Here is a 13,443-nt window from a genome sequence, read left to right as displayed (position 1 = left end):
TAGTTGTGGCATGCAGACTCTTAGTTGCAACATGTAGGATCTCGCTCCCCGACCAGGGATTGAATCCGGGCCCTCTGCACTGGGGATGAGGCATATCAGCCACTTCAGCACCAGGGGAAGTCCTGAGAGTGAGTTCCAACTGGGAAGCATGGGGCCACATGCATGGTGGGCTTCCTCTGCCCCTCTCTGCCGCACTGCCGTCTCCACTCCACCAGCCTCATGCAGGAGGGCCCCTCGCACAGCTTCAGGTGACAGAGGACCGCCAGCCCCCTGCACACTCACACCCTGCTGGCTGGTGCTGTGGTGTCCCAGCCCCACCCTGGAGATAACATGAGAAGGAAGATAGAAGGGGTAAGGGTCTCCTCTAAAAAAAAAAATCTTTCCATTCAGGTTTCCCCAAGAATCCCATCTACTTACATCAGACAACTTTATGTGGACTCCCAGAAGAGGAGACACACAGACAAAAATCAAAGAATAGCCCTCCAAATAACTCTGCCTTGTATCTGGACAAGTGGCCTCTTGACCTAAAAGCTCAGTTGTCCAGTCTGGTTCTGGTTACAATGCATTACGCATTTTCTACCCTTCGTGTCCCACTGAGAGCAGCTAAAACTCCTGGACAGAATATGGAAAGTAACTATTGGAAAACTGAATAGCAAATCAAACTCAAACACTGATCCCTATGATGGTGAGTTTCTTTTTTGTTTTAAGGGGTTTGGGAGGCATTCCTTCCGTACTGCCTGCTTGACAGTTGAGGGTCCCCCAAGTCCTGGGAATGTGAAGAAACTCAGATGGGGAAGCTCCTAGAATAAAACCTCTTCCTTGAGCCAGAGGAGGTACAAAGCGACCTCATGGACTTCTCTGATGGTCCAGTGGATAAGAATCTGCCTGCCAATGCAGGGGACACGGGTTCGACCCCTGGTCTGAGATTTCACTTGTCGTGGGGTAACTAAGCCTGCGTGCCACAACTACTGAGGCTGTACTCTGAAGCTGTGAGCCACAGGAGGAGCTGCCACATCTAGAGAAAGCCAGCATGCAGCAACATTAGAGAGAGGCTTCACAGTATGCACGGAGTTCTGGTGAGCCTCCTGAGCCTCTGGTGTACCCCATAACAGACGTAGACCCCAAAGCAGGGAAGGGCAGCAGCAGCACAAGGACCCTAAAGGCCCTGCTCCCAGCCGGGGCACCAGGAGAAAGCGACCTCAGGGACCTCTGTGTGGGGAACATCTCAGACCACATGGGGCAGAGAAGGAGAGCCTGCAGCTCTGTTCATGAAGCCCTGGGATCCCCCTGAGCTGTGCAGTCCTGGAACAGAAAAAATGTCAACATAGCAAAGGGCTTGCAAACAGAACTCCAAGTCGACACTGCTCAGGACTCAGACTGGACCCTGGGGGACACACGTGTGAAGCAGACCAGACTAGCACTGCAAAGTCTGAAAATCAACACTGGCAGCAAAGCCCACAAAAGATGGCTCAGGACTTGCACAGTGAACCTGGCTGTGTTGACTGCTTGCTAAAACAAAGTGAATCAACATTCCCTGGAAAATTTTAATAGACCCAGTCTTATAATATTCAGGAGTGCCCTGGATAGAATTCACAATCATTCAAGAAAGAAAAGTGAAGTCGCTCAGTCGTGTCCAACTCTTTGTGAACCCATGGACTGTTGTCTACCAGGCTTCTCTGTCCATGGGATTTTCCAGGCAAGAGTACTGGAGTGGGTTGCCATTTCCTTCTCCAGGGGATCTTCCTGACCAAGGGATCGAACCCAGGTCTCATGCATTGCAGGCAGACTTTTTACCCTCTGAGCCACTAGGGAAGCCCCACAATCACTCAACATACATTAAAAGCCAGAAAAACTTCTTTTTTAATTTTTTTTTATTTTTAACTTTACAATATTGTATTGGTTTTGCCATACATCAACATGAATCCACCACAGGTATACATGTGTTCCCCATCCTGAAACCTCCTCCCTCCTCCCTCCCCATACCATCCCTCTGAGTTGTCCCAGTGCACCAGCCCCAAGCATCCAGTATCCTGCATCAAACCTGGACTGGTGATTCGTTTCATATATGATATTATACATGTTTCAATGCCATTGTCCCAAATCATCCCACCCTCTCCCTCTCCCACAGAGTCCAAAAGACTGTTCTATACATCAGTGTCTTTTTTGCTGTCTTGCATACAGGGTTATCGTTACCATCTTTCTAAATTCCATATATATGCGTTAGTATACTGTATTGGTGTTTTTCTTTCTGGCTTACTTCACTCTGTGTAATAGGCTCCAGTTTCATCCACCTCATTAGAACTGATTCAAATGTATTCTTTTTAATGGTTGAGTAATACTCCATTGTGTATATGTACCACAGCTTTCTTATCCATTCATCTGCTGATGGACATCTAGGTTGCTTCCATGTCCTGGCTATTATAAACAGTGCTGCGATGAACATTGGGGTACACGTGTCTCTTTCAATTCTAGTTTCCTCAGTGTGTATGCCCAGCAGTGGGATTGCTGGATCATAAGGCAGTTCTCTTTCCAGTTTTTTAAGGAATCTCCACACTGTTCTCCATAGTGGCTGTACTAGTTTGCATTCCCACCAACAGTGTAAGAGGGTTCCCTTTTCTCCACACCCTCTCCAACATTTATTATTTGTAGACTTTTGGATCACAGCCATTCTGACTGGCGTGAAATGGTACCTCATAGTGGTTTTGATTTGCATTTCTCTGATAATGAGTGATGCTGAGCATCTTTTCATGTGTTTCTTAGCCATCTGTATGTCTTCTTTGGAGAAATGTCTATTTAGTTCTTTGGCCCATTTTTTGATTGGGTCATTTATTTTTAAAAGCCAGAAAAACCTTAAAGAGAGAACTCTCAAGGGAAAAGGCAACTAACTGATAGCAACCTTGAGATGACCCAAATGTTGGAATCATTAAATAATTACTTTAACACAGGACTTCCCTTGTGACTCAGCTGGTAAAGAATCCACCTGCAATGCAGGAAACCTGGGTTCGATTCCTGGGTTGGGAAGATCCCCTGGAGAAGGGAAAGGCTACCCATGCCAGTATTCTGGCCTAGAGAATTCCATGGATTGTATTGTCCATGAGGTCACAAAGAGTTGGATACGACTAAGTGACTTTCAGTTTCACTTTAATGTAATTATTATAACCATGCTTCATTAAATTAAAGACAAAGGCTCTTGTAACAACTGGAGAGATGGACATTCTCAGCAAAAAAATTATTATGTATAAAAAAGAACCAAATGAGAAATTTTAAAACTTAAATATAAAATAACAGAAGGAAAAAATTCATTGAAGAAGCTCAGTAGCAGAATGGATGTGAAAGATGAAAGAGCAGCAAACGTGAAGATAGATCAATAAAAGTTATCCAGTCTGAACAATAGAAGGAAAAAGATTGAAATAATAATAATAATCAGAGCCTCCAGACCTGTGAACAATATCAAAGTTTGCAACATTCATAGCGTTGGTGTGAAGGAAAGAGTGGAAAAAGATAATTAGCATAGAAAAAAAAAATGAAGAATAAAGAGACATAACACAAAAAAGACAATCCATGAAAGGAAAAAATGCATAATTAGGCTTTATCAAAATTAAAATTTTTTCCATGTGAAAAGCATTGATAAGAGAATTTAAAAAGAAGCCAACAGGCTGGGAGAAAATAATCGCAAACCAAATCTGACAAACGGCTTATATTTAGAATATATTAAAAACTGTCGAAACAAAAGACATGAAGAGACATTTCCTGGAAAAAGATGTACAAATATCAAATAAGGCCATGAAAAGGTGTCCAACACCACTAATTATCAGGGAAATGAAAATTAAGACCAACATAAGATATCTCCACCTGCCTCTTAAGACTGCTAAAATGAAAATCAGTGAAAACAGCAAACTCTGGCAGGGATGTGGAGAAATTAGATCTCTCCTATATTGCTGATGGGATGGCAAAATGGTGCAGCCACCAAAATAATTTGGTAGTTTCTTTAAAAATTAAGTATACATACACTTAGCATATTACCTAGCAATTATATTCCTGGGCATTTATCCCCAAGAAATGAAAACTTATGTTCATACAAAATCCTGTACCTAAGCATTCATAGCAGCTGTATTCATAAAATAACACAAAACTGGAAACAATCATAATGTCCTTCAGCAGGCGAAGAGTTAAACACTGTCATTCATCCACACCCTGGAAGATAAAAAGGAATTAAGTGTTGATACAGGCAGTAACCTGGATGAATCACATGAAAAACATCCACCTCAAAAGTCACATACAGTGTGATTCCACTTCTGTGACATTCTCAAAATGACAGAGTTGTAAAGATGGAGACCGTCTTAGTGGTGGGGGCGGGGACTGGGTCTGACTACAGGAGGGAGCTAGAGGGAAGTCTCTGTGGGCATGGAACAGTTCTGTGTTATCGACTGTGGTTCCTGAGCCTACACGTGTGATACGATAGCACAGAACCATATACACACATCGCACCCATGTCAATTTTCTGATTCTGGTGTTACACCAGTTATGTGAGCCATAACCACTGAGGGAGACCATGTGAAGGGTTGTGGGGTTTCTCTGGACTGTCTTTGCAACTTCTGTATCTACACTTATTCCAAAATGTTTGTGAAAAGCCATAGTACTGTGTATTTTAAAGGTTCATTGCATTGTATGTAAATCAGAAAGGACCAGCTGGCAGAGCTCCAGTCTTTTCCTGTTCTGGAGGCCAAGCTGCTGCATGAGACTTAAAGCAAAGTACATAATCCCCAGTTTCAGAAGCAAACCTCAACTGACCCACCTAGGCAGTCTCGTCCCCCTCCCACAGAACTGGGGCAGGGGTCTCACATGAGACATCTTTGACAGGGAAAGTGGTGGTGGTGGTTTAGTCGCTCAGTCATGCCCGACTCTTTGTGATCCCATGGACTGTAGCCCACCAGGCTCCTCTGTCCATGGGATTTCCCAGGCAAGAATACTGGAGTGGGTTGCCATTTCCTTCTCCAGGGGATCTTCCTGACCCAGGGATGGAACCTAGGTCTCCTGCATTGGGGGCAGATTCTTCACTGACTGAGCCACCAGGGAAGCCCAGGGACAAAGTAGGCAATTAAATAGTTAATCCCACCAGGGGACTGTAAGTAAAGAAAACTATATGGGAGACTCCTGTAAGTTAACGATCACTCAAGGAAGTAGGTTTGTATAACTACAAAATCAAGCAGGCTTGCTTAGCAATGTTACCACGCAACAAAAGCATGAGATGTGCCCCCAAACAATAAAACAATGGTGGCCTGAGCCCTGCCCGCTGCCCAATGAGCTCAGGAAGTTAATGACCCTAGGGCATGAACAAGCACTTATGGAAAAATGATATTTCAAAGTGAAAGACCTTCATCATACTGAGGCCTGAAATAATTTTTGCAAAGTGCCACGACTGTCTTGGCTTGACCACATAGGGAGGAGAAAACTCCCCTCCCCGACATGGAGGAGGAGCTGATGATGGAAGCGTTTCTACTGAAGAATGAGGAAGAAGAAGGTGTTTTCCTCCTCCCCACTTTTTCTTTGCTTATAAAACTGTGGCCCACTCAGTTCTCAGGGCATGGCACCCTCTTGCTTGTCTGCTTGTCAACCTCACAAGCGTCTTATTCTAATAAATCATTTCTTATCTACAACTTTGCCTCTTGCTGAACTCTTCCTGTGCAGAGACATAAAGAACCAGAGGTCCTCAGAGCCCCCAAGACACAACCCAGTGGTTTCATTTGGTCCTGGGTGCTCTACTGCCACTTCATTGACAGTTGTCTAGGCTCTTGGGAAGAAGACACCAGGGGCAATGGCCTTGACTTTGGATGTGACACTTGCAAACCCCATAGTCATCTCAATACTGCATGGAGGTGAAACTAATCTTAAAAGAGAGCAAAGAGGGAGAGCCACAGAAAAGTGGCAGCAGCCAGTAAGTGACCCTGATCCCAACCCGGCTCCACCTGCACAACTTGCAATGTGAGTTATGAACAACAGAGGGCAGAGTGGTTACCTGGAGGCGACAGTGTCCCAAGTGAGATGGTCAGAATCTCCTCATCAGCAGAACTAACTGAGCTCCCCTAGGTTTTGTACACTGTTCTCAGACAGGAGCTTGTATCAGAACTGCCCAGAAGGGCTGTTAGGTCATAGATTGTGTCCCACACAGATTTTCTAACTCAGTCCACCGAGGGCCTGGGGATTTGCATTTTCAACACGTTCTCAAGTGATATTCACGTTGCAAGTTCAGCACCATGCATCCTGAACCACGGTTTGGGGCTATGGCTTCAGTTCCTTCCTGTTTCCTGAGTGATTTTGAGCTCACCTGCAGGGCAGCCATACTTCTTGAAGGGAACACACCTGAACTCCATGTGATTCAAGGTGACTCAATCCAAAAGCATCAGGGAATCCCACACAGAACACCCTCCCCCAGGACAATGTTCTGCTACCATATGATAAATATTTCTTAGAGGAACAACATGATCACTATGCAAGCCATTCAGATTATGGTCATTTCAGGATCAGCAGTAATAGAATTCATTTCATGTCCTATGAAATAGCAGTGTCCTGCTGGGGAATTACTTGTTCCAGCTCATTTGGCAAACTGTTCTTTAAGGGACCCCAAACACTGGTTATAAAGGGAGCCTGGATTGATTATGGTACATGAAGTTATCTCTAAGGGATAAGCACCCTCCAGAGAAGCTGCTAAAAGTCTGCAAACCCTGTTAATCTATTCTCTCCTTGGACTCAGGGCAGGGACATTTTTCTCATTTCATAAAACCTCAGGCACACTGATGCCCTGGGACCTGAGCACGCTCAGTACAGAAGCGGCCATGACCCACCTGCACCGCAGTCTCTGGCAGGGCTTCCCCACCAGACTTCCTGGCCTGCTCAGTGCTGCTTAGCATCACAGGACTGATGGTCTTTGCAAACAGCCAGGTGGTAGGCAGTAACCTGCTTCAGGGAAACTGTGACAAGTGTAAACCATGGGGCATCCTTGAGTTCAAAGCAGCTTCAACACTTCACTGGAGTGCCCTGGCTCTTGATACCAGGACCTGGAAAGCTGATAACCATCTTCTGAAATAACAGCATATGTCTGAAGAGAAATCAAGCCCTCCCCACCGGCATCACTGCAGACTCTACCCCAGTTGTTTAATGCCAAATGTCCTCCTCTCCTTCAATGCTCAGCAACCTGAGGGCTGAGTATGTGTTCTAGTCTATATTCCAGCTCTAGAGTAGATTTTAACTCAGGTTCATTCATTAGATGAAATTCATTATTATTCCAGAAAATGAGAAAGATCCTTCCAGTTTTGGAAAACGTTGCTGGACTGAATGCAGTTTTCCAACAATACTATTCATTTCCAAGGCATTTTACCCAGCTAAACTTACTCATTCTTACATTTTTAAGGGTATGGGTTTAAATGTCACCCACCCAGACATGCGGGCGACCCTCATTACTGGGGTTCCTCGTGCTCCTACGCTTGTATGGGTGTGCAGAGACAGGGCCTGCTCAAGAGCGACCCCCGAGTGTGGACCCCCATTGTACCCCTCCGACCCCCTCGCCCCAGCCCCCCCTTGCCCCACTCTGGGCCCCGTGGCTCCAACCCGATGGGATGCTGCACGTCCAGGCAGTATCCCAGGTGATTGCCACTGAGCAGAACAGCCCCTGGCTCCAGTCACCTGTGGCGCTCCCGCTGTTCAAGACAAGATGAAAACCTGGATTTTCATGTTAAATACCTAGATGTTTAAATTTCCATGTAAGCTAAACTGTAGTTCCCATCCCAAGAATCTGTAAGAATCTACCTAGTAAGTCATTTCTGGTCTAGTCCCAATACTTCTGTTGCCACTGCTGCTGCTAAGTCGCTTCAGTCGTGTCCGACTCTGTGCGACCCCATAGATGGCAGCCCACCAGGCTCCCCGGTCCCTGGGATTCTCCAGGCAAGAACACTGGAGTGGGTTGCCCTTTCCTTCTCCAATGCATGAAAGTGAAAAGTGAAAGTGTTAATACAACCTAAAAGAACAGATTACTTTAAAAAGCAATTTTCAGCAGCTTCTCTACCCTTTTCATAGTTGTGAATTACTGTGGCAATTCTTTAAGAGCTGAAAAAGGTGATATTTAGTATTAAAACATCTCTTGGCATCCACGATCATCTCAACGTGGAAATTAATTTGGGCATGTGTGTATTTTCTCTTCCCTTTCAGGTTTTCTGTTGTTAAAGAACAAAGGCCACGTTTCTTCATCTTCTCTTGCTTCCTTAAAATTTATGTTACACACCTCTGAAAACTAGTTGATTTGGCATAATTCATAAAAGCTGTATGTGTGGGATTTATACTTTTAGAAAAATCAGGTCAAGTTCAAAAAGTCAAACTGTTATATACTCAGTGGCTTTCGATTTATTGTAACTGCCCTCTTATTGGATCAAACTCCTGATTCCTTGTACATGAAATGAATAAATCTTATTTCCATTTGAAGGGGAAAAAAAGTACACATTATGGTCTAAGAAATTTTGGGGCCAAATCTACGGACTAAGTGAGAATGTCTAACAGCTCAAGAGAGAATCCAGAAACTGAGCCAGAAGAGCTCTGGTAGAAAGCAGGGAGGCACTGGGTACATGCTTTATTTCTTCCAGGTGATAAGGGCTGGGAGGCCTGGCATCTATTCCCTATTGTTCATCTATTCCTGCCTGTCTAGACAGCCCTCCAACTCAGAGTAACAGAACTGCTAGTTAATAATGTGTATGTGAATAGAACTTGAAATTGATTTCTATTCAAATAGAAATGTGAATAGATTTGAAAAGAATCAATTTTTCTTCTGACAGAAAGTCTATTATGACTGACTGGATGAGTTCTGTCAATTGGAATATATGACACATCTGAAATCAAATGAGCTAACTTTTCCGCTCTGAGGTTTGACTGGATACATTTAAAGCAAAAGTACAATAGATATCCCAGATATTACATCCTTTGCCTCTACTAAACTTATGATAAAAGTTAGATGTAGACCTAAAGTTTTCCCAGGAGGTACACAGATTTTCAAATTATATTCTGGAATTTTGTTGTTGTTGTTTAGTCGCTAAGTTGTGTCCAACTCTTTTGTGACCCCATGGACTGTAGCCCACCAGGCTCCTCTATCCATGGGATTTTCCAGGCAGGAATACTGGAGTGGGTTGCCATTTACTTCTCCAGGGGATCTTTCCAACCCATGGATCAAACCTGCGTCTCCTGCATTGCAGGTAGATTTTTTTACCTCTGAGCCATCAAGGAACCCATATTTAGGAATAAATGACCAAAAAACTTAAAGACCACTGCCTTAAGGATACTTAGGTTTATCAATATGATAAACCTAGATGATATTGTGAGCTAATAAACATATATCTGGCCTTTATCCTGTTTCAAAAATCCTTGGAATGTCTTGTTTTACCACCATGGACTGACTGTGTCCCCCCAGAAATCACGTGTTGAAACGCCGACTCCCAACGCGATGGTGTTTGGATGTGAGGCCTTTGGGAGGTGATGAGGGTGCAGTAAGGTCTTGAAGGCGGGGCCCTCATTAAGAGATTAACACTCTTATAGAAAACAGACTACAGACTGGGTTGAGGGCTTTCGCCAGGGAACAGCGTCAGCAGGCACCTTGCTCTTGGACTCCCAGCCTCCCTAACTGTGAGAAATGAATTCCCATCATTCAAGCCTCCCAGTCTGTGGCGGTGTGCCGCAGCGGCCTCAGCTGACTGATCAGTAACACCCCCCTTTCTGCTGTATCTGACGTCCGGGAAGGGGAGGGCAGCAGGGCTGGGGACTGCGTTCACTCCTGTGGCCAGTGCTTTATTCCATCGTGTCTGCTGCTGCTGCTAAGTCGCTTCAGCCGTGTCCGACTCTGTGCGACCCCATAGACGGCAGCCACCAGGCTCCCCCGTCCCTGGGATTCTCCAGGCAAGAACACTGGAGTGGGTTGCCATTTCCTTCTGGATAATGGAAACTCAACGTACCAATGCTGAACGCCATTCTTGAGGGAGCTTCCTGATGGTGACCACATGGATGTACAGGAGGGAGACTCACACTGAGCCCTAGGGACGGGAGCGCCTGTACTTGGGCACTCCTAGACCTGGGCTCCCAGTCCACTGTTCATTTACAGCCTATGTGCTAAAATGACATTTGTAAGTACAGCACTTCGCCAAGTGTTTTCAGTCATTTTAACAAATGTCAAACCTGAGAGCATCACAGAAAGCCCCAGATTTGAAGTGTGGGTAGCCTGGGGACCCCGCTTGCAGCTGGCATCTAAAACAAGGGCACTGCGGTCAAGAACTTTCCCTTCCACTTGTGGAATCAGATATAATTCCAGGTAGGTAAGTGTCAGAATCGAATCTAATTATCAGCCACCCACCCACCCACCCGGTGTTGGAGATGGTCAGGGAAGCACACTGGGGCAGGGGGGAGGCTCCAGAACTTTCTCATCTTCCCAAACTGAAGCGCTGTCCCCAGTAAACCCTGACCCCCCATCTCCCCTCCCCAGACCCAATAACCACCATCCTACCTCTGTCTCTATGGACTTGACAACTCTAGGAACCTCATATCAGTAGAATCCTACAGTATTTGTCCTTTGTGACCGGCTTATTTCACTCAGCATAGTGTTCTCAAGGTTCTTCTGAGTTACAGCACGTAACAGAGCTTTCTCCCTTTCTAAGGCTGGATAAGCCCCGTTTGTCTGCATGGACATAGTTTGTTTATCCTGTCATCCATTGATGGGCATTTGGGCCATTTCCACCTTGTGCCTGTTGTGAATAACACTGCTGTGAACACAAGTGTCCCAACGTCCGTTCGGATCCCTGCTTTCAGTCCTTTCATCCAGGTACACAGACGTGGAGTTGCTGGATCCCACAGTGACTCTGTGTGTAATTCTTTGAGGTTCTGCTGTACTGTTTTCCACAGCCATTTTCCACTGACCATTGCCCATTTCCATTTTCCATTGCACCTTTTCCACTGACATTTTAGCCATGAGGCTTAGAGGAGTCACAGAACCTCTGAGCCTGGGGGGGGGGGGGGGTTGTTGAGGGAAGGGGCTAGGAAACCCTTGAGGATGAGAACCAACAGACTCAGAGATCTGTGCCTCCCTGACTCCTAGACCCGAGCCTCACCCAGTGCTGGTGGGATGGGCCGCTCCCCTCCGTGGCCTCAGGGGTCAGCAGAGCAGAGTAAAGCGAGGCCAGCAGCACCCACAGCAACGGAGGGAGAACCTCGGAAGGAAGGCATGCCAGCGGCATTTCAAGGCCAACTGTGCCAGAGGCCTTCCCAGGGCAGCAAGCACCTCAGGACCCCCTAGTTGCCCTGCGTGAGCGTGACAGGAGGAGCTCCACAGCGGTCCAGGGCGCCCTCCACGGGGCCAGGTGGTCCTGACGTCTGGGTCCGTCACACCACATGACTAGAGGAATCTAACGTTACTGATGAGCGAATTCCAGCAAAATAGCTGTCCCAGGTCACGAGGGAGCCAGGCTCACCCACACTTGTGCATAAGCAGACCATGCCTCGAGGGCGTGGGCAAGACTACACCAGCACCGTGGGCTGAGCCCTGTCCTTCCCTCTGGGCTAAGAGGAGCAACACAAGCCTCTTTTAAAGGCCCACACAGGATGGGAGACCCAGCCTCCGCATACAGCTCCCACTGTGCCTGATCCAGTGGCACCTGGGCCCCTCTGGACACAAAGTCTGCTCCCTCCGCACACACCTGAACAGATAGAGGGACCCTTCATTTCTACCACACATGTTTCACTGATGCCTGTGTGACAGTCATCAGTTCAGTTCAGTCGCTCAGTCGGGTCTGACTCTTTGCGACCCCATGAATTGCAGCACGCCAGGCCTCCCTGTCACATCACCAACTCCCGGCGTTCACTCAGACTCACATCCATGGAGTTGGTGATGCCTTCCATCCATCTCATCCTCTATCATCCCCTTCTCCTCCTGCCCTCAATCTTTCCCAGCATCAGGGTCTTTTTCAACCAGTCAGTTCTTTGCGTCAGGTGGCCAAAGTATTGGAGTTTCAGCTTCAGCATCAATCCGTTCAATGAACACCCAGGACTGATCTCCTTTAGGATGGACTGGTTGGATCTCCTTGCAGTCCAAGGGACTCTCAAGACTCTTCTCCAACACCACAGTTCAAAAGCATCAGTTCTTCGCTACTCAGCTTTCTTTATAGTCCAACTCTCACATCCATACATGACCACTGGAAAAACCATAGCCTTGACTAGACGGACCTTTGTTGACAAAGTAATGACTCTGCTTTTAGATACGCTGTCTAGGTTGGTCATAACTTTCCTTCCAAAGAGTAAGCGTCCTTTAGTTTCATGGCTGCAGTCACCATCTGCAGTGATTCTGGAGCCCAGTGACAGCTGTACCTAACCTTTTAAAAACTTTTCTTTTTAAACCACTTTCTGGTACGTGTGTGCTCAGTCGCTTCAGTCGTGCCTGACTCTTTGAGACCCTACGGACTGTAGCCCACCAGGGGCCTCTGTCCGTGGAATTCTCCTGACAAGAACACTGGAGTGGGTTGCTGTGCCGTCCTTGAGGGGTTCTTCCCGACCGAGGGATCGAAACCCGGTCTCTTCTGTCTCCTGCACCTGCAGCCGGGTTCTTTGCCACTAGCGCCACCTGGAGGAGACCCTAATAGGAGCAGGCGTGCCCCACCCTCGTCGGGGCTCCCAGGCTGGCCCAGTGGGTGGGACCTAGGCCGAAGTTCTCCTTTTCCGGGAGGACGTTAAGGCCACTGAGTACCACTCGCTTTCTACCTGGTGAATGTCTGCGGGGCCCGCGTGTGCACGGAGCATGTGCGTACGTGGACTTCTGTTTTGTGTGCGCGCACCGAGCACACCGCACCAGCACAGTCGCACCACCCGCACAGCTGAACCAGCTCTCCAGGTGCCCTGCGCCTCAGTTCTGGCGCCCGTTCTCTCTGCCAGCGAAGGATGGGAGTTGGAGCGGGGGTGGGGGGTGGGGGGTGGGGGGGGCAAGTCGCGGGTGGGCGGGGAGGGCGGTTGCCAGCGCAGGATGGAGGGGGGACCCGGGCACGGGTGGGCGGCGAGGGCGGGGGAGCGTCAGCTCTGGGGTCGACCCGGATCTCTATTAGTCCACAGGGTCGGATGTGTCGCTGGAAATAGGTGTGATCAGCTGCTTTTACCCCATTGGGTGGGTACAGCGCGGCCCCGCGGGTGAGCCAACCCCTTCCCACTGTGGCCAGCAGAGAGCGGCGCAGGTCCCGCCGGGCGCCTCCGCGTGGCCTCGGCGTCTGTGAGGAAGAACCTAGTCTCGAGCCCCCCCTCCCTCGTCCTTGACGCCGAGGGGGAGAGGACCAGTGAGCAGGTTTCAGGAGGCTCCATCCGTGGACGCGGGGCAGGGACTGCCGGCCCGGGAGACGCCGCAGGGACTGCGGTCGCAGGATTCCGTTTCTCTGGCTGTAA

The sequence above is a fragment of the Bos indicus x Bos taurus genome, chromosome 4, assembly GCF_003369695.1.
Source record: "Bos indicus x Bos taurus breed Angus x Brahman F1 hybrid chromosome 4, Bos_hybrid_MaternalHap_v2.0, whole genome shotgun sequence".
Taxonomy (NCBI): Eukaryota; Metazoa; Chordata; class Mammalia; order Artiodactyla; family Bovidae; genus Bos; species Bos indicus x Bos taurus.
The sequence above is the reverse complement of the archived record's forward strand: the minus strand, read 5'-3'. Positions refer to the sequence as shown.